This window comes from Ascaphus truei, chromosome 4, assembly GCF_040206685.1.
Source record: "Ascaphus truei isolate aAscTru1 chromosome 4, aAscTru1.hap1, whole genome shotgun sequence".
NCBI classification, from domain to species: Eukaryota; Metazoa; Chordata; class Amphibia; order Anura; family Ascaphidae; genus Ascaphus; species Ascaphus truei.
This window is the reverse complement of record NC_134486.1, coordinates 404,684,242-404,710,976: the sequence shown is the minus strand read 5'-3', so window position 1 is coordinate 404,710,976 and position 26,735 is coordinate 404,684,242. Positions and strand designations below refer to the sequence as shown.

At 46.7% G+C, this 26,735-nt stretch overlaps 1 protein-coding gene across 1 annotated transcript in view; it reads left to right on the top strand.

Moving 5' to 3' along the window:
- The first annotated feature begins 3,827 nt into the window (after positions 1–3,827).
- The window catches only part of RP1L1 (RP1 like 1), a 48,627-nt gene continuing 25,719 nt past the window's right edge, over positions 3,828–26,735 (top strand). Inside the window, exon 1 of the mRNA XM_075598692.1 lies at positions 3,828–4,123. The gene's annotated coding sequence lies outside the window, so the exon portion shown is untranslated. The remainder of the gene's footprint in view (positions 4,124–26,735) is intronic.

Genomic DNA, 26,735 nt, shown 5'->3' with positions numbered 1-26,735 from the left:
GTGAACTCTCGTCCCATGAGCGCTAAAGGCCATGTCTGTACATACTGTGCTATATGTATGCACACACAGCTGTCTCTCACACATACTAATACTCCTTGTTTTTCCACCCCTATACACCAATAGGGACCACTTAGTATCCACACACACTTTTAGTTGTGCTACAGACTCTCACATTTCCACACCCACCCACACCATTTATATCCACTCCCACTCCACACACACCTTGTGTAAAGCACTGTATATACTGTGGGCTCTCTATTCATTTTTATTCACACTGATACACATACACACTCTTTCTTCACTTGCTTTCAGTAACCTTTTGACACCTCTAGCCATAAAACACATCCACACCGGGGGAAGGAACAGCACAGATAACATTCCAAAAGACACTGTTTTTAAGTATACCTTTTGCTTCATTCATTGTAACATCGCCGGAAGAAGAGATCAGTGTCTCGAAAGCTTGCACAAATAAAAGCATTTCGTTAGCCACAGAACGGTATCATCTATTTATTTTTTGATTATTGAAGCTCGGCTAACACGGTACTGATACCTCTACATGTATATATATATATGAAAAAAAACAAAAAACAACATGCGCACTGATAGTGTAATATATTGAAAAATGTATATGGGACTGGTAAAGGTAAATTGCGCACTCACAAACGTAACAAGAACATGAGCAAGTATGAGTAATACTCAATCGGCAACAGTAGCAGGATATCAGCAAGGCAACCGTCTTGGGGCTCCACCATGGTATCACCGTTCGCATCGCCTCTGTATGCTGAGTACTTCCTCACTCCAGCCGAAGCCTCGCGAGAGTTGTGACGTCAGTGGGAGCTTTTAGATAGTCTCTGACTCCTCTCCGCTGGGAAGCTCTGTATCCATTGGACTCGATACACAATTATGCTCAGGATGTAATCCAAATGCCAGTACGCTTGTATATACGCACATAGGAACATATAAAAATCAATATGTGATATCAAAAATGATCTGAAACACACCCTACGCGTTTCGTCCTTAAGACTTCGTCAGGGGGTATATAAAAACATGGAACTGCAAACATATTATATACTTGTGATAACCAATCATAGCTAGACAAGACTAATTGCGTAATTGACAACATAAGAGTAGTTTCAGGTAATAACTACTTTCACTGCTGGTATTGAAATAAATAAATCAGAATAGAAATGATAATAATATACATAGATTCGGTAGTAGTCTGTTTCTACACACACACACACACACACACACACACACACACACACACACACACACACACACACACACACACACACACACACACACACACACACACACACACACACACACACACACACACACACACACACACACACACACACACAAAAGCACAAGCTCCATAGCACGTAACTGAGTAAAAAATAAGGTACATTTATTTAAAAAATCAGCAACCCATAAGAATGTGCACTTACAGGATTTTAAACAGAACCATTCGTGGGAGAGAAATCTCTATTGTGGTCATCTGCGGTGGTAGGGTGAGTCCAAGGTTTGCAGAGTGGATGCCTTTTTATCTTGCTGCCAATTTGGGATAGGAGTACATGGTGAACCTGGGCGGTTTACATCGACTCTGCAAACCTGGGACTCACCCTACCACCGCAGATGACCACAATAGAGATTTCTCTCCCACTAATGGTTCTGTTTAAAATCCTGTAAGTGCACATTCTTATGGGTTGCTGATTTTTTAAATAAATGTACCTTATTTTTTACTCAGTTACGATCTATGGAGCTTGCGCTTTTGTTTGTTTTTTGTTCATAGATTCCAAAAGTGGTTGGCTATACCACTCCCCTTAAAGCTGCAAAGACGCTCCCTGGATCTTCTATTGGGACTATATTTCTCTCTGGATTTTTTGGTTGAGTGGAACATTCATTTGGGATTTTTCCTTTTTTTTTTCACTATCACGTTATGGTTTGTAGATATTATTAGGTTAAATTGTGGTAATTTTAATTTATTTTAATATTTTAAATATGTTATTATAATTTATAATTTATTAGGGTTATTTCACATCCTCTTTAGCGCTACTTAATTTTTGTGTTGTCTTTATATATATATATATATATATATATATATATATATATATATATATATATATATATATTTACTACGTTGCCATTATACTTTACATAAGGACCAGGATCTCCACCATTGTGCCATTATAAGTTACAAAGGACCATGGTATTTACCACTGTGCTATTACATAAGGACCATGGCCTTTACCACTGTGCCATTATAGTTTACATTGAAATGAGAGCCCTCTAGGGGCTGAATAGGGCAGCTATAGGACTTTTGCTGCACATACTGTACAGTTAAATCTTCCCTAGAGAAAAGTAGCAGCTAAAGCTAATCAGCCTGCTCTGAATGAACTGAAAAAGGAAGTGGTTTCAAAGTCAGACTGAAGCTGCTATGCAGGGAGACTGTTTTCCCCAGAGAAGGGGGGAGATAGGAGTGCTCCCCAGCTGCGGTAGCTGGTTACAGAGGGACCTACAGAGGAGTTTCTGTGGGCTCAAGTGGGACCGAGTTCCCCTAAGAAGGAAAGGACGCAAGGCCTGTGCTGAAGCAGGGACGTCTGCTCCGGAGGACTTACAAACAGATAAGCAAACACCCTTTGTTATTGCCATGTGCAAAGACTGTGTAGAGTGTTGCATTTGCCAGGGCATGTTTTAGCTGGGAACCAGTATAGCTGGCCAGTGGTGTTTAGAGATGGCTGAAGAAAAGTCAGTTAGTTTCCCTAACGGGAATAGGATTTGATTTTATTATTTGGTTTTCTTAAAGGGACGGTGGGCGTGTTGTATGATTTAATCCCTGTGAATAAACCCCTGCATAGAAAATACAGTGTTTCCAGCCTTAAATTGGGACAAAAGAGACTGCAACGTGGTGTGGGCATCACTATATATATATATATATATATATATATATATATATATATATATATATATATATATATATATATATATATATATATATATATATATATATATATATATATATATATATATATATATATATATATATATATATGGTGATTGCTAATAAAATGAGAAAGGTTTCTCTCTTCAATTGCAGATTTCACTTTTGGAGAGTTATCCGTGGAAATTCGCGGATCAAAGGAACTGCCGGATTCGAGGCGGGTCCAAATTCACTGAAAAAAAATTGCCCATCTCTAGTCTTTACCACTATGCCATTATAACTTACATAAGGACCATGGTCTTTACCACTATGCCATTATAACTTACACAAGGACCATGGTCTTTACCACTATGCCATTATAACTTGCATAAGGACCATGGTCTTTACCACTATGCCATTATAACTTCCACAAGGACCATGGCTTTTAGCACTATTCCATTATAACTTCCATAAGGACCATGGTCTTTAGCACTATTCCATTATAACTTCCATAAGGACCATGGTCTTTAGCACTATTCCATTATAACGTCCATAAGGACCATGGTCTTTAGCACTATTCCATTATAACTTCCATAAGGACCATGGTCTTTAGCACTATTCCATTATAACTTCCATAAGGACCATGGTCTTTAGCACTATGCCAAAGAATTTGAGCATATGTCTGGAGCTGTAAAAGCACCTTTAAAGAAAGCCCATACCCGTAATATTTACCTGTAATATTTATGACAGCCCTATTGAAATGTGTCTGAGGGCAGCAAGAAAACGGTCTTACTAACCCTATTAGTTAATTATCTCTAGTGCAGATGGCTCCCCACTTTAATCCTCTTTGTGGTCATCCTAATCCATTTCAAAGTGACCATTTAGAAAAGATCAGATTCCTTTTTCATATGGATCAGCAAACGTACCCAACCAAGACATGGAAGCTTTGAATATTGACTGAATATGGAGAATATCCAGACGGAGATGAAATTCCGGTGAGCCTGGCTATGATTCCTGTCCCATTTCCATGCAGCCAACTGAAAGAAACAGATTTCTCTTCTTCAGTGAAACAAAAAAGTTAAGCAACTTTATGGAAGAAATCTCGCTTGGGTCTGGAATTCCTAATTCAGGACAACAACGCAAAGTATTTTGGTGGATTATTGGCTATATTAATATTTTACTTCTGCTACTATAAAACAGGTATGTATAATTCAATACATAGCACTATAAACTGCTGAATGCTACAGAATAATCCCTGGTTATACCCACTTAGTTACAGTATATTGTGTTTTTTAACCCTTGATCATGCTTTTGTCATAGGAAGAATATGTTTAACCTCTCTGCTGCCAGGGGCGCCTTCAATGCAATTCTAGTTTCTATCAACCTGGAACAGCTAAATAAATCTATTAACGCATCGTAGACCCTCCAGCAGTGAAGGGGCATAGAATAACTATTGTAACAGTTCTCCATGACACACAGCTCCTTAAAGGGAAAAGTGCTGTACAGTTTCAGTACGGGCTGTCGCTTCAAACACATGTAAACAACAGGGGATACAAATGAATGTCTCTCCTCTTATGAGCAACTCTGCCTGAACTTCAGTGCAAAAGAATATGAGGATAAACAGCTACAGTAGCGACGTGTATCAGATCTGATATACTAAAGTGTCATTCAAAGAGCTCTTATGAGTATCCCTGCACATATTCCTATATGTGTGTGCGTATATATATATATATATATATATATATATATATAGACCATACGATATCGGTTGCAACACGACATCAAGGCACAGCACGCAGGTAAGTAAATCATGAATTTTCTATATTTGATAGAAGACACAAAAATGTATATATATATATATATATATATATATATATATATATATATATATATATATATATATATATATGTATATATATATGTATGTATGTATATATGAATCTGTGTAAATGTGTGGTATGCAATTAGAGCATTAAAAGGAATTAAATCCTGGATTAGGATTTATTGACATTGCTTGCATATCTCTATCCTTTTATTCTGCATAGCAGGGTCAATCAGACTGAGAAAGGGGTTGAGTAATGACCCATCACACCCTAGTTACGTATTCCTGATGTGATTCAGACCCCATCCAACTTTGTATCACAAATGATGTCACCACTTGTCTGTGAGTTCACGTGTGACAGACTACACTGTATAATTGGCAGGATGATGATGATGATGATGATGATGATGATGATGATGATGATGATGATGATGATGATGATGATGATGATGATGAAGTCCAATACTTGAAATAGAAGTCAATTCCTAAATGTATAGGTTCTCAAGCCAATGAGCATTATCCTGTTACATAGCGTAAGGGACAAGGACGGGGGCCATGGGAATGCATTTCTAGGATCTCATTAAAGAAATCAACAGGCAATTCAGGCCATATAAAGGAGTGGATAGAAACAGCAGATTTAACAAGAACCACAGTGTTACTATTAGTAACTACATACTCTGGGATTCAGTTAAATGCCATTGACTTGTATAGCTGTTCCGCTTATCGGAGTTTAGTAAATTTCCCCCCTATGCAATATGCTGCGAAACCGTCTTCCTTGTGCTGGAGACCAATTCAGCTCCTTTCAAACGAATGGGCCAAAAATGCTCTCTAGCACAAAGAAAAGAACTCCACAGCATACTGAATAAGGGCTATAGTATATTCGGCTGAATAAAGTATTTGAAGGGGTAAGTAAAATAAAAACATGGGCAGTATCCCATGAATAACGACCTAAACATTCATTTCCATAGCCATCATTGAACAAACTGGCAGAATGAAACAATGCTGCTATTTCCCTGGAAGTCATGTCATTCTGTCAGAGAGATGTAAAATAACCTTGGAATATCTAACATTAGCTTTCAGTTTTCGCCTCAGTGAATTCTGCATTTCTGCTTTAACATTTTATGTGTTTTGGCTAAAGTCTTTTATTGTGGAAGTTAAACCAAGAAAAGGCTTTTGGACACAAAATGTGTTATGTCAAGACATCGTCATGATGCAAGGATTAAATAAAGCAGCAATGTGCACAGTTCCATTGCTGAGACAATTGTCCCTAATCTCTACCAGCAGTTGACCTGATTAACATGACAGTCTCCCACGGAGAGGGATAAAGACTAAAAGCATGACTCAATAGGATACTGCATCTACATGTAAGTTATTTCATAATGACCAGTAGTACTTAATACTGTAATAACTTTATTTCATATAGCGCTTTTATCCCAATGGGACTCAAAGCGCGTCACAATTACAGTACAGTGCACAGTACACAGCACACAGGAATGTTACAGACACCGTCCCTGCCCCGTAGAGCTTACAATCTATGCTTCTGGTGCCTGAAGCACAGGGAGGTAAAGTGCTTTGCCCAACTTCACAAGGTTCCGACACCGGGATTTGAACCATTTGGACTCACTGAGCCGCTCTTTCATTGGTAACCAAAGATATTTGGAGTGCACTGTGGCCTAGATACATTAAACGCTGTTAAACAGAAGTTATTATTTCAGCCGGTAATAATACAAATAAAATAAAGACCGTGCATTACCAAACGATGACTTTATTTATCAACATTTCCAACGGCAGAATAGCCGCGTGATATTATGGACAAATCCTGTTAAATGCGGCAGTAAAAATGGCGCTACGGTTAAATTGGCGATAAAATGTTGCGCGAGTTTCCCATGTGCTCACCTACAGATGTACTAAGGCTCGCTGTCTCCGGTGCTGCATTGAAAAAAGCCAAAGCCTGCGATGCCGGAGACAGTGTCTGCCACGATCGCGCTGCAGGGGGTTCAAACTTCCATATGAAACTCCCCCCAGTGTTAATCACCTGGTGCCGGGTCCGCCGCGGACGCGTGACCGCAGCTTGCCCAGCTGCCGTAGACAGTCTCCCTGGGTACAGCTGTACATAAACCCCCCATGTTTCCATCACACGCTGGCAGTGCTGTTGGGAGGGAGACCGGACACAATAGGACATAAGGAGTTGAAGGATTTATGAATCATTTTTTAGTGCTTTTTGCGTTAGCTGCTTGGGTTGCGTATTGTGCCTCGAATGAGCCACTTGTGCTGAAGCAGGGATATCCTGAAAACCAGCCCTTGAGGACTGGAGTTGGCCACCCCTGCCCTGTGCTCTTACCACCTCATCAAGGGGTGCGCAGATTAGGAGGACAAAGGGGAAGTGTGGGGGAAACCCCAGCCCCTGTAAGAGCGGAAGACGTTAATTTTTAACTATCATATTTCGGTTTATATAATGTTTTATATTTCTATATGTTGTGCTCAATAAGATTTTTTTAGAAGCACTTGATTGTTTTTATTTTTTTTGTAATTTATCATATATATTTATTTGAAATATAGGCATATAGCCCAATTAGCCATTTTAGGCTAATAGGGCGCTTAGCCATTCCTCAAGAGCAGGGGTCGGCAACCTGCAGCTCCCGAGTCGCATGCCGCTCTCCTACGTCCGCTCCCCAGCTGCTGCTTCTATCCCTGACTGCTGCCGGTAGCTGCGGTGCGGGGGAGGGGGGGGGGCGGCCGGTGCTGGTCGGGCCTCTTGTTGCCACCGGGCATCTCCACAGCTGCTGGCCCGCCACCTGCACTGTCCCACACCGGGCCTCTCTGATGCCGGCGCGCACCTACTTCCGGCGTGTGCTGACGTCACAGAGCGGCCTGACGTGGGACAGTGCAGGAGGCAGGCCAGCAGCTGGGGAGATGCCCGGCGGCAACAAGAGGCCCGACCAGAGCCGGCCAGGCCCGCTGCAGCCAAGAGCAGCACAGTGAGGGAGAGAGGCAGCAGCTAGGGAGCAGCAATTCAGGACATTGAGAAGAGAGGCAGGCCCAATGTAAGTGTGTATGTATGTGTGCGTGTGTATATTTGGGTGGGGGTAGTGTGTGTGTATTGGGGGGGGGGGGTAATGTACAGTATGTGTGTATTTGGAGGGCTATGGTGTGTGTGTATTTGGGGGGGTTGTGTGTGTGCGTATTGGGGGGTTGTGTTGGCATGTATTTGGGGGAGGTAGTATGTATGTATGGTGTATTTGAAAATTACACTGTTTTGCACGAAAAAACAATGAAAAAAAAACTAAATAAAGGGACTTATTATTGTGAGATGCATTTTATTCACCCGCATTTTATTCACCCACATTTTTTCTTTTCCCTAATTCTGATTAAAATAAGTGTGTATGTTAATGCTTATACAGTATATACCTATTAGTGTGTATAGTACAGTGTATGTATGTGTAGCCAGTTTCCCCCTGCCTGCCAAGCCCCCCCTCAACTTCCTGGCGATCGCGGGTGCCGCCGAGCCCAATGGCGGTCCCGTCGGCCGATCGGAAGTGTGGGGGCGGTCAGAGTCCTGCTCGGGGGTTGTCAGGGCCGCGATCGCGTCGTTAGGGCTCCCGGCGCTCCCGAAGCAGGGCGGCGAGGGCACCGCCAGCTTCTAAGTGTTTGCGCATGCGCAGTGCGGATCTTGGTGCGGTGGCCAGCCAGGGACATTGCGCATGCGCAGTGATAGCACGCGAACCCTAGCCTACCAGGGACAGGCTCTTGGAAGGGACTACAAGTCTCATGAGCCTCAGCTGCGCCCCACGTGATGCCAGGGAGCCAATAGGGCTGAAGTATTGCCCTGCAGGCAAGAAAAAGATACATTTTGCTGGTTTTGCAGCTACGCAGTCAGTCAAGACCAGGACAAGCTAGGGGAAGGAGGTGAGTGCAGGGGTGAGTGACCCACTGCATTAGGCCAGCAGCCCCCTAGGTCCCAGTTAGATCCTGAGACACTGTTTAGCTTGTGGTACTATAGAGACAGGCCCTAGATAGGGACACTGCCCCATTAGCTATTTGGATAGTCAGGGACACAGCGCTGAAGCCGTGCAGCCCTGCGAGGTGGGTTCTGGGCTCAGAACGCCACCAAAGACCCTGAGACTAAGGTGATATTATCCACGCTGGAATTCACCCAACGCGGTGTGGAGGACGACGTCGGATTGGGCGGAATCCCTGACGTAGTCTGCGGAACCCGGGGTGGGAGCCCCGGGCAGGTATCAATCTTCAAGTGCACCAACAATCCTACATTATACTCACACTGTACCGGTGGCTGCGCAGTCACACATATCATCTCACCTAAAGAGTGCGGGACATATTGTGTGGGGTTATTGGACATGGGGTGGGATCACCCGGTGTAGGTGGGAGCGTCCTGCGAGATGCAGTAGTTAGTGTCTCTTCCAGAGGGGGACACCTGTTATACATGAATACGTATTGCAACAGTAAAGTCATTGGTTATTTTACATACAGTGTGTTGAGTGAGATATATATTTGTTCTGCGAGGAACCACTCCTCCTCTGGCGGGAGCCATCGCAGGTGGAGGCATTGCACCACGAGATTGTGTTATATGTATGTACCCCAGGTTCCCCGTGGCTGAAGCTCAGCCCTCTTGTGAGCCAACAGGTAATGCACCACACCTATAGTAACACCGTATGTTTCTCAGCACCCACAGTATAATCTGCGATTGGGGGGGGGGGGGAAACCCGTTACATTTGGAGGCGCTGCTGAGATAAGTCCTGGGGTGCCCTACGCAGTAGTTAACGTAGTATCCTATCAGTCAGCATGTCTGAGCTCACGCCCAAACAAGTGGCTGACTGGGCCGAAAAACTGGGAGAGCTCCTGCGACACGTAGTCGCCGTAGACGGGGTACCTGACAATGTATCCATGTTTACTGTCTGCAGCACAATAAGCACATTACCTGGTCTGGCGGGCGCCTGCCTCATCAGCAAGCACTACAATATTGATCGGCAAGAGTACACTCTATTGCTGCCCACCGAACAAGCTATACCCCCTGATAGAGGCCCACGAGTAGTGTATCTACCAGAGACTTTACCGCAAGGGTGCCCTCTAATTTACCCTGGAACTGTTTCCAGTCACGTAACTTCCCTTACCAGACATGCAGGTTGGGAAGATAAAGAAATGGCCGCCAGTACTCCTATCAGATCAGACATATCTCTACCCCGAGTGACCTTCTCTTGCTAGGCAAGGGGCCACCAGCTGGGCCGGTAGCCCGCCAACATCACTGGTCCCTAACCGGTTAGTGAACAGCTTCACCCCAACCCCTAACAGTCAGGGAGCGGGGATCGCAAGTTCCTCAGATAGTGGCGGCTCCATGCTAGGAGTGACATTCCCGCAGCTTGTGGAAGCGATAACTACATCCGCCCAAGCTCAAAATTACAGGAAGTTGAAGGCGTTCTCAGGAATGGTTCCTGTACCCGCCGGTGAGGAAAGCATTGAGTCTTGGAAGGAACACACCCTCAAGGTGATCGATGAATGGCCCTGCTCTGAAACGGTCAGACGTCAGAGAATCCTGGAAAGCCTCCGACCCCCAGCAGCCACCATGGTCAGTGCACAGCGCGACCAAGATCCTGATCTCTCTGCTCATCAGATGGTAGACTTGTTAGTCCGGATCTATGGCAAAGATGAAGAGGAGAGTGAGCTGTGGTTCAAATATTACGGTCTGCGACAGAAGGAGAAGGAAGATCTGTCAGACTTCCTTCAATGAATCCAGCTGGTCCTGTGGAAATTGCGAACTTGCGGCCTCATCCTAGCTTCAGAGATGGATGAATACCGGCGCAAGCAGTTCCTCCGAGGGGCCATTCCCACTCATCACATAGTGATCATGACCAGGTGCTCACTAATGGAGGGGCCTCCCCCTACCTTTATGGACATTTTGGGGATCGTCAAAGGGCATGAAGCCTATACCAAGCTGCATACAGGCACCAAGGTCAAAGATCCCCCTGTGAGTGATAACCCGGGAGTCTCCACTCGCCGGATCAAGAAACCTGTCAAAGAGGAAGAGGAGTCACCCAAGTCGCCCTCAGCGAAAGGCTGGACTTCGGGGAGATCCTCTCCCACTTACCCAAGACGACGAGATCCTACAGATATCGTCTGCTATGGCTGTGGACAGAAAGGCCATTTCTCCAGAGAGGCCCTGATGGAGTCACCCAAGAAAAGAAACCGCCCAGTAAAGGAAGCCCGGCTAGGTCCATGATCTGTCGGATACAGACCACAGAAGCCAAGACATCCGAGGCCACCCCTGCGCCACCCGAAGCTCCTACTGACCTAAGCCCAGACGATGGAATTCCGTCCGGAGATGGGTACTGTCAGGTAGGCCCCTCTGCAATCATGCGTGTGGTAGTAGAAGGAGTCTATGCTTCTGCGTTACTGGACACCGGGTCCCAAGTGACCATAATCTACCGACCATTCTACGATCAACACCTTAAGCACTGTCCCCTGCGGTCGGCGGAACATATGAAGGTGAGGGGGTTGAGCAATGAAGATTACCCCATCGATGGGGTTGTGAGAATTCAACTGGAGATACTTCAATTGAATACCGGCAAGAAACATCCCATGCATGTGGAGGCAATGGTATGCCCGAAGCCTCAAGGATAGTGTCAGTACCCGGTCATCTTGGGAACGAATACGGATATAGTGCGAGCCGTAATCAGAGCCTACCTGAAGGAGACCAATGAATTACCACTGGCCAATCCACTCCTTGACCCTGAACTGAGAGAGGAGTGCAACAGAGTATATGTTTTAGAGCGTCACGGGGACCTCTACAATCGTCAACGCGGACTGAAGACCATTTTACCCGGGGGAGTGCAACGCATGGCCGTCTGGTGCTGTTATCCGAATCGAGATGAGACCGATCATCTGTTCTCTCTGGAGAGTTCCCCTGAGGAAGAAACCCAGAGAGGGTATAGGGTAATACCCGAAGTGAGAGAGTGGACGACCAGAATTCCTCGACGAACCTACGTGTATGTTCAAAATATCTCTCCATTTCCGATGGACATTGATGTAGGACAAAATCTGGGCAGCATATATCCCGTCAGCCCGGTAGAAATAGTGCCCCAGGTGAACACCGCTGCAGTGGGTGAGCAGTTAGTCGATCTGGACTTCAACTTCGGAGACTCGACGCTGCCAACTGAGTGGAAGGATCGACTGACGGTCAAGCTGAATGAGAGAAGGACGGTATTTTCCACCAGCGAGATGGATGTGGGCCGCAGTCGCAGTCGCAGCGCCCAACACACCATTAGGTTGAGTGACGCCACTCCGTTCCGTGAACGCTCTCGTCGCATCACTCCCAGGGATGTGGACGATGTAAGGAACGTCCTGAAGGAAATGGAGACCGCTGGGATATTGACGGAGTCTCGGAGTCCTTATGCATCACCCATAGTGGTGGTAAGGAAGAAGAATGGATCTGTAAGATTGTGCGTCGATTATCGAACTCTGAATAATCGTACGGTGCCCGATCAATACAACCTTCCTCGCATTGAAGAAATCCTGAATGCTCTAACCGGGAGCCAATGGTTTAGTGTGCTCGACTTGCGATCTGGGTACTACCAGGTACCTATGAGTGAAGAGGACCAGGAAAAGACAGCCTTCGTCTGCACCCTTGGCTTCTACCAATTTAATCGTATGCCCCAAGGTATATGTGGAGCTCCTGCTACCTTCCAGCGACTGATGGAGAAGACAATCGGGGACATGAACCCTCGGGAGTGTCTTGTCTACCTGGACGACATCATTGTCTTTGGGAAGACCCTGGAGGAGCACGAAGAGAGGCTGTTGAAGGTGATAGACCGTCTTGGAAAAGAAGGATTGAAGTTATCCCTCGACAAGTGTCGGTTTTGTCACACCTCGGTGACCTACGTGGGACACATCGTGTCTGCTCAAGGAATTGCTACTGATCCAGCCAAGGTGGAAGCGGTAGTGAACTGTCCGCGTCCCGAGAATGTCACGGAACTGCGATCATTCCTGGGGTTCTGTGGGTATTACCGTCGCTTCGTGGAAGGGTACTCTAGTCGAGCTAAACCCCTGAACAATCTGCTGAAGATATACTCCGAAGATACCGGAAGGAAGGCCACGTCGGCCCGTCAACCGTTTGGCGATAAATGGACGCCCGAGTGTGAACGGGCCTTCCTGAACTTGAAGAAAAGCCTGACTGAAGCACCAGTGCTTGCGTATGCTGATCCAGAACAACCATACGTTCTGCATGTGGATGCCAGTCTCAATGGACTGGGCGCTGTCCTGCATCAAAAGTACCCCGAGGGTCTTTGGCCTGTAGCCTACATCAGCCGCAGTCTGACACCCAGTGAACAGAAATACCCTGTACACAAGCTAGAGTTCCTGGCTCTCAAATGGGCGATCACAGAGAAACTTCATGATTACCTCTATGGTGTTACGTTTGAGGTAAGGACGGATAACAATCCCTTCACGTACATAAATACTTCCGCCAAGTTGGATGCAGCAGGGCACCGATGGCTGGCAACCCTATGTAACTACAGATTCTCTCTGAAGTACAAGCCGGGGCCTTTGAACATTGGAGCTGACGCTCTATCACGACGACCAGGATTAAGTGCTACTCCCGATGATGATGAATGGGAAGAGATCCCTGGGCCTGAGATGCGAGCAATGTGTAGCCTAGCCGCCGTCATCAATGATCAAGTGGCCTTCTCCGAATTAAGAGTTGCAGATTCGTTAGGATGCCAGTCGCAGGCTATTCCCGCCGCTTACTGCGATCCCAAGGGAATGAACATCACCCATGACAAAGTCATAAGATGGAAAGACTTAGTGGACTATCAAATAAGAGATCCGGTAATCGGCATCATTCGGCGAGCTGTGCAAAGAAAGAATCCAGCTCTACTGAAGAGTGCCCCCAGAGACCTGATCGCGTTGCTAATGCATGAGATGGACACGTTCGAGATAGACAATTGTTTGCTCTATAGGGTTGTCCCATATCACAATCACCCTGATAGGCGACAACTGGTTCTACCCCAAAACTTGAGATATATGGTGTTAAAGTCTCTACATGATGAACATGGGCACCTCGGTGTAGAGAAGACTTTTGGTTTAGTCCGAGACCGGTTCTTCTGGCCCAAGATGCGGGAAGCAGTGGAACAGCACTGCCGCCGTTGTTCATGGTGCGTCCAATGCAAGACGTTGCCTACCAGAGCAGCACCCATGGCCCATCTCAAGAGTTCTGGTCCAATGGACCTGGTGTGTATGGACTTTTTGTGTATTGAACCCGATACCCGCGGAATCTGTAACGTACTGGTCATCACGGACCATTACACCCGGTATGCTCAGGCCTTCCCCACAAAAGACCAGAAGGCCATCACAGTCGCAAAAATACTATGGGAGAAGTTCTTCGTTCATTACGGTCTTCCAAACCGACTACACTCCAACCAAGGGCGAGATTTTGAGAGCATCCGAAAATTACTCAAAATGCTGAACATCGCCAAATCCCGGACGACTCCGTACCACCCCGAAGGAGATGCTTTGCCTGAACGATTCAACAGAACCTTGTTGAACATACTCGGAACCCTGAAGGGTGCGCAGAAAACGGAATGGAGTCGACATGTAGAAGCGTTGGTACATGCGTACAATTGTACTCGCCATGAATCTACTGGATTCTCCCCATACTTCCTCATGTTTGGGCGGGAAGCAAGACTCCCAGTAGATGTGCGTCTTCGAGTATCAACGGATGGGATACACAATGCTACCCATTTCAAGTATGTGCAAAGGCTAAAGGACAGTTTGCAGCAAGCATATCAACAGGCTGAGGAGTCTACAGCTAAACTGAATGCTGGCAATAAGAGACGCTATGACAATAAAGTCAAGTATCGGGAGCTACGTCCTGGGGACGCTGTGTTGCTTCGTAATCTGGGAGTCCCCGGAAAACATAAACTGGTGGACCGGTGGAGAGACGGTGTATATGAAGTAGAGTCACAGATGCCCGGCCTCCCGGTCTATCGCATCAAAGACACTGACGGCCGGATAAAGATTTGGCATCGTAACCACCTTCTCCCCATTCCACAAGTAGGAGACGAAGAAGCAGAGATACTGGCCACACCGCTCAACGGTGAGTCCGACTTAGCAGAGATGGGTCAAGAGACAGTAAATAACGAAACCCGCTCTGAAACTCCTGAAGACCTTATGGAAGGACCCTCTCAAAGGGACTATTCCACAGAAGGGGCATCTCTCGGAGAAGCTACGGGTAAAGGGCCCTGTAGGCCAACGCCTACTAAGGTGGCACCAACAGGCCAGCCTTTGGATCCACAGAGCCCGTGCTTTGTGCCTAACAGAGACTGTTCAGAGACATTTCTCCCCTCAAGGGAAGAGGCTGAGCCTCAGGACTGTACTTAGTACTCCCCAGAGGGAGTTGCTGAAGAACAGCTCCGTAGGAGCCAAAGAGTCAGGTACCCTCCAAATCGGGTAACCTATGATCAAATTGGGGCACCCCATTATGAGGCTCAGCAGTGGTCTCGCAGCAGAATACAGTCTGTCATTGTGATGTTCACTGAGATGTGCAATCTGATCTAGAGATGATAAGTTTAGAGCGCATTGATTGTTACATTTTTATTATATAACGATGTTGTGCCATTTTCATTATATAACTTTTGTACATAGTTATAATGAGTTGTGTCCCAAGCGAGGACGTTGTTTTTTTTTTACCCGGGGGAGGATGTAGCCAGGTTCCCCCTGCCTGCCTAGCCCCCCCTCACCTTCCTGGCGATCGCGGGTGCCGCCGAGCCAAATGGCGGTCCCGTCGGCCGATCGGAAGTGTGGGGGCGGTCAGAGTCCTGCTCGGGGGTTGCCGGGGACGCGTGCGGCCGGTTGTCAGGGCCGCGATCGCGTCGTTAGGGCTCCCGGCGCTCCCGAAGCAGGGCGGCGAGGGCGCCGCCAGCTTCTAAGTGTTTTCGCATGCGCAGTGCGGATCTTGGTGCAGTGGCCAGCCAGGGACATTGCGCATGCGCAGTGATAGCGCGCGAACCCTAGCCTACCAGGGACAGGCTCTTGGAAGGGACTACAAGTCCCATGAGCCTCAGCTGCGCCCCACGTGATGCCAGGGAGCCAATAGGGCTGAAGTATTGCCCTGCAGGCAAGAAAAAGCTAAATTTTGCGGGTTTTGCAGCTACGCAGTCAGTCAGGACCAGGACAAGCTAGGGGAAGGAGGTGAGTGCAGGGGTGAGTGACCCACTGTATTAGGCCAGCAGCCCCCTAGATCCCAGTTAGATCCTGAAACACTGTTTAGCTTGTGGTGCTATAGGGACAGGCCCTAGATAGGGACACTGCCCCATTAGCTATTTGGATAGTCAGGGACACAGCGCTGATGCCGTGCAGCCCTGCGAGGTGGGTTCTGGGCTCAGAACGCCACCAAAGACCCTGAGACTAAGGTGATATTATCCACGCTGGAATTCACCCAACGCGGTGTGGAGGACGACGTCGGATCGGGCGGAATCCCTGATGTAGTCTGCGGAACCCGGGGTGGGAGCCCCGGGCAGGTATCAATCTTCAAGTGCACCAACAATCCTACATTATACTCACACGGTACCGGTGGCTGCGCAGTCACACATATCATCTCACCTCGGGACATATTATGTGGGGTTATTGGACATGGGGTGGGATCACCCGGTGTAGGTGGGAGCGTCCTGCGAGACGCAGTAGTTAGTGTCTCCTCCAGAGGGGGACATCTGTTATACATGAATACGTATTGCAACAGTAAAGTCATTGGTTATTTTACATACAGTGTGTTGAGTGAGATATATATTTGTTCTGCGAGGAACCACTCCTCCTCTGGCGGGAGCCATCGCAGGTGGAGGCGTTGCACCATGAGATTGTGTTATATGTATGTACCACAGGTACTCCGTGGCGGAAGCTCAGCCCTCCTGTGAGCCAACAGGTAATGCACCACACCTATAGTAACACCGTATGTTTCTCCGCACCCACTGTATAATCTGCGATTGGGGGGGGGGGGAAACCCGTTACATATGTGTTTGGGGGGTGTAATATTCATGCATGTGTTGCGTCCCTCAGGATATTTTGGACGAATACATTGTTTAGAAAATGGCTCTTCTTCCTTGAAAGGATGCAGACCCCTCCTCTAGAGAAGGGGTGCACAAACTTTTGCTCCTGCGCCCCCTGCCTCTTGTCCTCCGGTGCTCGCGCCCCCCCCCTTCACCCCACAGGGCGCGCTCCCCAGTTTGCATACCCCTGCTCTAGAGGGTGCAAGGGGAGGAGGATAGGGGGATGGGTAATTGAGGTGGGGGCATTGTAAGGAATCCCAACCCTCTCTATTAGCGCGTCTGAGATCAAATGCATTGTAAGGAATCCCAACCCTCTCTATTAGCGCGTCTGAGATCAGGTGCATTGTAAGGAATCCCAACCCTCTCTATTAGCGCTTCTGAGATCAGATGCATTGTAAGGAATCCCAACCCTCTCTATTAGCGTACCTGAGATCAGATGCATTGTAAATTCTTCTGCCCGTGGCAGCTGTTAAAGTCCTCACAATGCTCTCTATAGGTTACTTCTTGCGATATTTTTAATGCAGCATATGAAAATGAGAAATTAACGCTACATTAATTGTTCCCCTGTTATTTACTAAACTAGACACCTGCCGATATTTGGCTATCACTAGAAAGTTTTAGATTTTTAGAACCAAACCCATGTTGGCATTAGCCCTACCTTGTATATCTGTCATATATAATGGCCACTATATGCACTACATAGGACAGATAAGACTAGCTAACAGAATATGTGATAAAAATACATCATTTTAACAATGTATGATATAAGATATTAACCCCTTAAAAGCCGAGTCATTGTCAACCCATGACTTGCTGGCCTCTTGGCTACTGAGGAGTTAATATTTGCACATATGGATGTAATGGGGCAAACACAGGACCACATTTATCAAAGAGAAGTTATCCCATTCGAAGCAACTGGGTTTTTCTTTTTGATTAAACTGGTGCAATTTTCTTGCTCCAATTTTTTCCTGGTTTCGAAGCTCTGAGACTCTGATAGACGGACCTATTAATGACTGAATATAGTGATATGTTTAACGTACATTTTGCTGCTAAGCTGATTAATGTATCAAGGTAATTTGCATGAATTGTTGCTGCATTAACATGTTGTTCCCTAGCCTGGGATTGAAGGAGTGTCTATATTTATTTATAAAAATGTTTTACCGGGAAGTGATACATGGAATTACCTCTCGTTTTTAAGTATGTCCTGGGCACAGAGTTATGATAAACAATACATGGTTACATTAAATGAACAGGGTTATACGTTATTTTTAAAGACATTTTATGGGCAGTAAGAGATAATATATATTATAGGCGTATGTAACAGTTACAGACAAGATTAAAATGTGAGACAGCTGAAGCCTTGAAAGAACTTGGTGGATGTGAGAGTCTCCGGTAGACTGTTCCAGTTGTGGGGTGCACGGTAAGAGAAGGAGGAGCGACAATTCCTTGTTGAACCTTGGGACCCTGAACAGTCTTTTGGAGTCAGATCTCAGGTGATAAGTGCTGCGTGTGGTAGGGGCGAGGAGCTTGTTCAGATAGGGAGGAGCTTGCCCAGAAAGTATTTGAAGGTAAAACAGGGAAAATGAACTTTGCACCTGGACTCAAGTGATGGCCCATCTAGTTCTTGGTGCATTTCACAGTGATGTGTGTTGTAATTACATTGTAGGACAAAGCACCATATTATGTTGTAGAGGGCGTTTAGTTTGCCAAGGTGTGTTTGGGGTCCTGTACAGTGGCGTAGCTATCAAATGAAGGAGGCAAGGCACTGCGGATTTCTATTTAAGCTATTTATTGCCAGAGGATGGACGTTTCGACCTTAGAGGGTCTTTTTCAAAATGAATGGCATGCCCCCCCCCCCAACACTCAATCCAGCTCCCTCAATCCTCCCTTCCTTACATTAATTTCCCCTTCCGCCACACACATACAATTTCCTCACACACACATACAATTCCCACTCTACAATACAGTAACCCCCCCCTCCCCAATACACAAATTAGAATAACCACCTACACCCACACTACAATAACCTCCCCCCCCTCCCACCCCACACACAAGTGTGAAAAACACTGGTGTACAGTAAACTGCACAGTAACATATTCTCTTAATACAGATAACTATAGACAGCTGTGTAAAGAATGAAACAAACTATTTTTAAAATGCTGTAATAAAAAGATTATCATGCGTTACCTCGATTGCTTGCACTGAGGCACACACAGCACACTGACAGACACTGAGGCACACACAGCACACTGACAGACACTGAGGCACACACAGCACACTGACAGACACTGAGGCACACACAGCACACTGACAGACACTGAGGCACACACAGCACACTGACAGACACGGAGGCACACACAGCACACTGACAGACACTGAGGCCCACACAGCACACTGACAGACACTAAGGCACACACACAGCACACTGACAGACACCGAAGCACACACACAGCACACTGCCAGACACTGAAGCACACACACAGCACACTGACAGACACTGAGGCACACACAGCACACTGACAGACACTGAGGCACAGACAGCACACTGACAGACACTGAGGTACAGACAGCACACTGACAGACACTGAGGCCCACACAGCACACTGACAGACACTAAGGCACACACACAGCACACTGACAGACACCAAAGCACACACACAGCACACTGCCAGACACTGAAGCACACACACAGCACACTGACAGACACTGAGGCACACACACAGCACACATACAGGCACTGAGGAAATTAACACACAAATACACACAGCATACCTTCCCACAGCAGCACATGGTAAATTATTTCCCTGATGTCACGGAGATCAGGGGTGGGCAGAGTTCTGCATCTCTCCGCCTCAGTTCTGCTGCCTGCTCTCTCCCACCCCTCCTTGCCACTCACAGCTCTTGATCCAGCTTTGATGTTGTGCTGTGAGCACAGGAGTAGGCCTGCCGGCAAGCGGCTATTATGGGGACCGGAGGAGGAATGGGCCCTGACTTCTGTGGTGGTCGGCTAGATGGCTTGGCCAAATGCCCCGGCTCTTCCCCATGTCGACGGCCTTGAGCAGGCCCCCCCAAGAGCATGGGCCCCGGGCTTTGCCCAGGCTATAACTATGCCTCTGGTCCTGTACCATATACTATGTCCCCATAGTCTATAATTGGCATCTGTTGTGCAATGCGCTTTCTGACCAGCGGACTTAGGCAGGATTTGTTCTTATAAAGCACACCTAGTTTGGCATAGATTTTGCATGTCAGGGTATCAATGTGCAACCCAAATGTTAAATGGGAGCCAAACCATACACCCAGATATTTAAAACTAGTGACAGGAGCTAGGATGGTATTAGAGCTGGTTCTGATCTGTAGCTCTGTCATTGGCAGCTTTAGAAATGTAACCTTAGTCCCAAAATACCACTGTTACCGTCTTGTCAGTGTTAAAAAAAACAATTTTGGGGGAAAAATCCATTTTTCAAGTCTTGAAAAATCAGATTGCAGTACGTGTCCAAGGTCAGAGAGGCCAGGATTAGGGTGTGCATAATGTAATAGCATGTACAAAATTCTGTATCTCTGTCAATCCCTTTTTTTTACTGTTGTGTGCATAAAAAATCTTTCAGACCAGATATGCGTGGTAGTGGAAAACCAAAAATACGGATTGTCCAAATCTTAGTAGAATAAAATAAGTAATGATTGCTTTATTACAATTAACTGCATGGAAACCAAAGTGCTAAAATCTCACAGGCTTGGTCTGAACACTCAAAATAAAACAATAACACCTTTTATGTATCAGGCATAAGATATAGCAAAATAAGATAAATACATTGTGTTTGTGTTGAATATGACAAGATTGTTAATCAACTTCCATATTTAGCCTAAATGTTTTACTTCGCCGCAGATCTTTTTGAGCCCTAGAAAGTGGCAAAGAGTTTTATGGGTGGGGGAGCTTCTGATGTGTTGGGGAACATGCACTTAACTCTGTGTTTATGGATAATTTAATTATATAACGCCAGCAGTTTATGCAACGCTTGATAAAATGACAATAAAGAAAAAATTAAGTACAAACAAGGATAAAAGCAGTACTGTATACAACTGGGAACGGAAGGAAAAGTGAGGCCCTGTCCAGGGGTGGATTGCATGCAGACATCGTCCTGTGCGATTTCTTCGGCAGTTGCTCTCCTCGTCCTACGACACGGTGTCATGACATTGTGGTGTCATGTGATGTCCCGTTGTCATGGCGACGCATCGCCATGTGATGTTGTGGCGTCATTTCACATCGAGTCACCATAACAACATGACGCTGCAGGAGGACATGCCGCTCTGGAGAAGGTAAGAGTCACTTACAGCGGCCCTGTGCTGTCCCCCAGCAGCAGTGTAATGTTGTGGGGAAGAGCGATGGGCCTCTGTAATCGAGCCCCCCTTACACTGCCCCATTACTTCCCCAACCCCCCTCTCTCACACCCCCCCCCCCCCTCCCCAACAATCTTACCTTAGTGTGAGGAGGTCTCCTCAATGTTGCTCCGGTCCTTCGCCGGTCTAGAAACTCCTCAGCTACCTCCCCCGGACAAGCAGAAGCTGGACCCAACTTCCTGCGCCGACAGGGGTAGGGAGAGGATTGGTGACAGTGACCGACGGGCTGTTGAGTGAGCTGTTGGGGAGCAACCAGCTGCCGCCGCTGCTGGGGAGCTGCAGCACCGGCCCACCGGGGCAAGCCTTATAGGACAATCCACCCCTGGCCCTGTCCCAAAAGCTTACAATCTAATGGGTATATTGGGAGATCAACAGTATAGACACAGTAGCAGGGCCGCCGACAGGGGGGGAACGAAGGTAGAGGTGTCCCGGGGGGGAGGGGGGCCCAGCGGCGCAACTTGGGCCCACACTATGACCAGGCCCGGTTTCCGGTCCTGTCCTGGCCGGGTCTTGGCTCTCTCTTAGATGCAGGCCTCTATCACTGGCCCACGCCGACGGGACTCTGTGACATCAGCACGCTGGAAGTAGGCTTGGCCCAGCATCCGGCGCGCGACGGCATGGAGAGAGAACCAGCACACGCCAGATCTGATGTGGGACAGAGGCCTGCAGTGAGTGAGAGCTGGGGCCCGGTCGCTAGAGGACTGGCAACCGGGCTTGGCCAGAGGTCGGGCCCAACTTGCAGTGCTGGCCGGCCCGGCCCTCTGCAGACCATTCACTAGGTAAGTCTGTTTTTTAAAATATGTATTGGGGGAGTGGGGATCTTATTTATATGTATTGGGGGTTCTTGATAATATGTATTGGGGGTGCGGGGCTTTTTAAAATGTATTGGGTGAGTGGGGGGCTTTTTATAATGTATTGGGGTATTGGGGGGCTTTTTTAATATGTATTGGGGGAGTGGGGTTATATGTATTTTGTGGGGGGGGGATTGAGTGAGAGGAGAGAGGGAGAGGGAGGGAGTGAGGAATAAAGGGAGTAAGAGTGAGATGCAGGGGAGAGAAATACATGCGAGGCGGGAGGGGGGGTGATGGAGGAAGAGGGAGTGAGACAGAGGGGGAGAAATACATGGGAAGAGGGGGGGAAATAGAGGGCACTCGTGAGGTGTGAAATAGGGGGGGGGGGTCTCGCAATACCGCTGCGGCGGGGGCTGAGGGGGGACATAACTCTAGTCCTGGGCACCGGGAAATCTGTCTGCGGCCCTGCACTGTAGGGTGTTCAGTGGAATGGAGTGCAAGAGCCCAGGAAGCATGTCTGCAGGTGTATCCCGGGATCTTGGATAGAACCCAAGAGTGTCGGCATACAGAAGGTAAATGAACATGTCGTACCAGAAAGGACGTTCTGGGAGCTTCACAGCCTCAGTCTCAGCTCCATATCCTTAGTTATGGAATGAGCGCATATAATCGTACAAACACCATATTTCCAATCCTACAGCTTTATCTACAGTATAATTAAGTCATAAAGTCATAATTAAGTCATAAAGACCCATTTTTACTAAGCGCTATGACTTGAAAGGCCCATAAGGGGTCATCAGCAACAACAAGTGTTTAATGGAATAACTGCTTAGTTAATAGTAAAATTAGTTATTTGAAATCGAGCTTATTAAAAAACAAAACAAAGAAACTTTGGATATTGTTGAAGAACCGTCTCCTATTTGTTGGGATTTTGGTCTCCTTAATTCAAACACATTATCATTACTTGTACTAAAACTTTTGTAATGACAAAGTTAAAAAAACACATACACAAACTCCGTGCCCCACCCAAATTGGCTTGCAATTTTTTAGTTAAATTCTACATTTTTATCTTGTCTACTAACAAAGGAGTTATTTAGTCGAATCTTTTAATCAAAAAATTATTCAAGCCTGCTAACCCGTCAAGGTATAATACTTCTTTTAAGCAGGTACCTACACTAAATGCCTAATATTTCTTATTGTCCTGTGGACTGAAAGTAGTGAAATATGTGAAAGTGCCTACAGGGTTAAATTAATGAAGCATGATGCTATCTGTGATTCAATTAAAAACTGGCAAATGCCAAAAAACGAGGTTCCTGCAGCATTATGAAGGGTGCACAAGTTCCTTAGGGAAAAGTGATAATATACACACAGACAATTCTCTTGTTTACAGTACATCAGTCCTGGACACGCGTCACCTCTTTGGTAGAGAGTTTTATACTTATTTGATCATTGGATAATTGGCCAGGAGCTCAGAACCTGAAAGGAGGGGCCAGACACCTCCCACGAAACGATGTAACAAAACAGAATTAGGTGAGCTGAGACCTACCCCAATAACGGAATGTATCAGCCACACTATATCATTCGCTACCTTTCTGGAGTATGCAGCTAGGAATAGAATTGGCCTCACATTGGCCTGCTTGAGAAGAGCAGAAGCGTTCTCTGACTGTACCATGATGCTTTTCTTTGAGCCAACTGATCAGCTCATCTTCTTTTTATAGATGGGCCGCACTCTTAATGCACAGCCATAAGATATGAAGCTGTGATCTCATTAAGGATACAGCCAAGGAGCTCACAGACTTTATGCTCAAATGTATCGGGTGAAGCTGCACGAGAATCGAGGACGGTGCTTTGTAGGTGGAGATGCCTTTGCCAGGGCTCACATGAGAAGGATTCATTGTTTTTGTTGCGCATGAGCTGTCAGTACTATGGGTTCTAATTGCTAAGCATTGCTATGCCATAAAACACATTTAAATGAATGGGCCATCCCGGTGCAAGAAGGTGTTTCATGGCTTAGCATAGCTTAGTAAACATGGGCCTGTATCTAGAGGTAGTAAGCTCTAGGGCAGGGGTGCACACACTTCCCTGTGCGCGCCTCTGCCTTCTCTCCTCCGCTGCTCGCGCCCCCCTCCTTACCTTGTCTTTAGCATCAAATGATGCAGTGGGGTCACGTGACACCACATTGCCATGGCAACATGACATCACGTGACCCCGCGGCGTCAAACGACAACGCCATGGCTACGTGTTGCCAAAGGTAAGGGAAGTTGCAGAGGCCTCGCGCGATTCCCCGGCATTTCATTTAAATGCCCTGGTGAAGAGCGCGTGGCCCCTGCAACCGCCGCGTCCCCCCGTGGAAAATCTTGCGCCCCACAGTTTGCACCTCCCTGCCCTAGGGGATGAGACTGAAGGCTTGCAAATACAGGTGTAGTAAAGCTTTGTGCGTTCTTTACCACAGCCGCTCACAGTCATGTGACCGCGACGGTCGCAGCCCGGACGGATTGACACTGCGAGGGTTACATTCAGGAACCTGGAACCCCGACGCTGTCCCAGGCGCCTTGGACATTTGCTTTTTCGTCCGCACGCTGGGGACAATAAGTCTTGCTACATCTGTGCTATGGCTTCAAATTTGGGTTCATGCTGCATCCCTTTTCAATGTATCAATGTTCTTTTAGTTGGCAATTCCCTGTGTGCATCAGTGAGCAATGGAGGGGGCAGTTAGGAGGAGTTATTCTGTGTAATATTACAGTATAACGGGATGTATTAAAGTTCCCATATGTAGCTACCACCGTTTTCTTTCACTCTTACCTGGATTGGAAGAGGTTGGGAGAGATTGGCAGAGGTTGGGAGAGATTGGCAGAGGTTGGGAGAGATTGTAAGAGGTTGGGAGAGATTGTAAGAGGTTGGGAGAGATTGGCAGAGGTTGGGAGAGATTGGCAGAGGTTGGGAGAGATTGGAAGAGGTTGGGAGAGATTGGAAGAGGTTGGGAGAGATTGGCAGAGGTTGGGAGAGGTTGGCAGAGGTGGGGAGAGGTGGGGAGAGTTGGGGAGAGGTTGGGAGAGGTTGACTCACTTGGAACATGGCTTTTTCATTGGTTGGCCCCATGGCTATCTTTTTCAAACGTACCAGCCCTTGTAAATGTGAATTTCTCTGACATTGGGGATCTCCGGAGCTCGGGATACTAAGGCTCCGTTTCTTACATTTATGGGGGGAGTGGGTCGGTGCGTCAGCTTTAAATGTTCTTGCTCTGAGGTGGCAGTGTTAACCTCTTTGCCCAAGAAATCAGCGTCAAATTTAGGACACCAAGTGGCAGGTTTTATACATTCAACACGAGTACGAAGGGATTCAAGAAGACATTCTTGTAGCATGGAACATACAGTATTGCTTCATCTTGAGACATATCCCGAGGAAGTCAAATAATAATATAATATTAAATATATTTTGGGGGGGAAACATTATTGAGGTGATGGATCAACGTAGAGAATGTCGAAGAAGTCAGGACATGGAGTGATTTATAAGAGGAGAATTTGCAGTCTCTGCAAAAACATATGCGCAATAAATACTATTCTCCCCAGATGGTGTCTTGCGCACTGCTTAGATAATAAGGGCCTGAATGAAACATAATGATGTTGTTTAAGAAATAATTTTTGTCTGCCACTTCAACCGGGTGTAATGTAGTAAGGCAGTAAGTACACAACACCCTTATTTCTTAGGCTGCGGCCACGCTGCCGCTGAGCGCGCTCATGCTTGAGAGTGGTGACATCACCAACTCTCCAAGCATGAGCGCAGGGTGTCCTGCATAATTTTGCAAGCGGGAGGCGTGGATCGGGGCTATTTCTGTGCGTAATGGGTTCTGTGTGCATTTACAGCTGCTGAGCACGCTTCAAATTCAAATTTCGTTGTCTCCCCAAGCGCCGAGCTTGGGAGAGCGTACATGCCCGTGCACGAGCACGTGCGCACCACGTGAGCGTGGCCGTGCAGATTCACATTCACTGAAGTAAACGCGCCAAGCGCGCTCGGCGGCAGCGTGGACGCAGCGTTACTGTTAGGCAGCACGCCGATTTTATGAACTTACTCCACTTATTAAAAAATCTAGGGTTGGACCTGCGCACAATTAAATATATGTAAATCAGTATAAACGGGGAAAAAAGAGCTTGACAAAGAGGCCGGGCCCTGAAACGCTGGTTTCTGACTATAGCAATGTGTGTTCTTTGTATTCCTCTGGATGTGGAGACTTAACCAAACTATTTTTTGTCTGTAGCACTAACGAACACATCATTAAGCCGACGCAATGCGTAAGCAGCACATCTGAGTGTGTCCCCTGCTTTTATTTGTCACTTTCTTTCTGTTTCTGAATATGTGCTGGTTTTTTTCATTGATACGAATTAATTTACATATAGTTAATGGTGAGTGCAGGTCCAACCCTGCCGCGTTTGTATACATTGGTACCAGTGCCATGTCGGTACTGGACCTTGGCACTTATGAAATAATTGTAGGTGAGTGCAAGTTCTAAAATCTTTCTCACGCCACTTATTAGCCTTGATTGCTTCAATGGATTGAAAAAAAAAAATACATAGTTAAAAACCGAGAAACCCCCCTAAAAAGAGTAAACTAGACCTCTACTCTCTTGTAGAAAAAAAAATGCTAATTTATTTCAGGGACTGTGGGGAATACCTTTCAAGTCCAACATGGACCTTTCATCAAAGGAAAGGGGGTTTCCCTGTTTTTTCCTTTGTAATTGTGCTTATTGTGCTGGTCACACATAC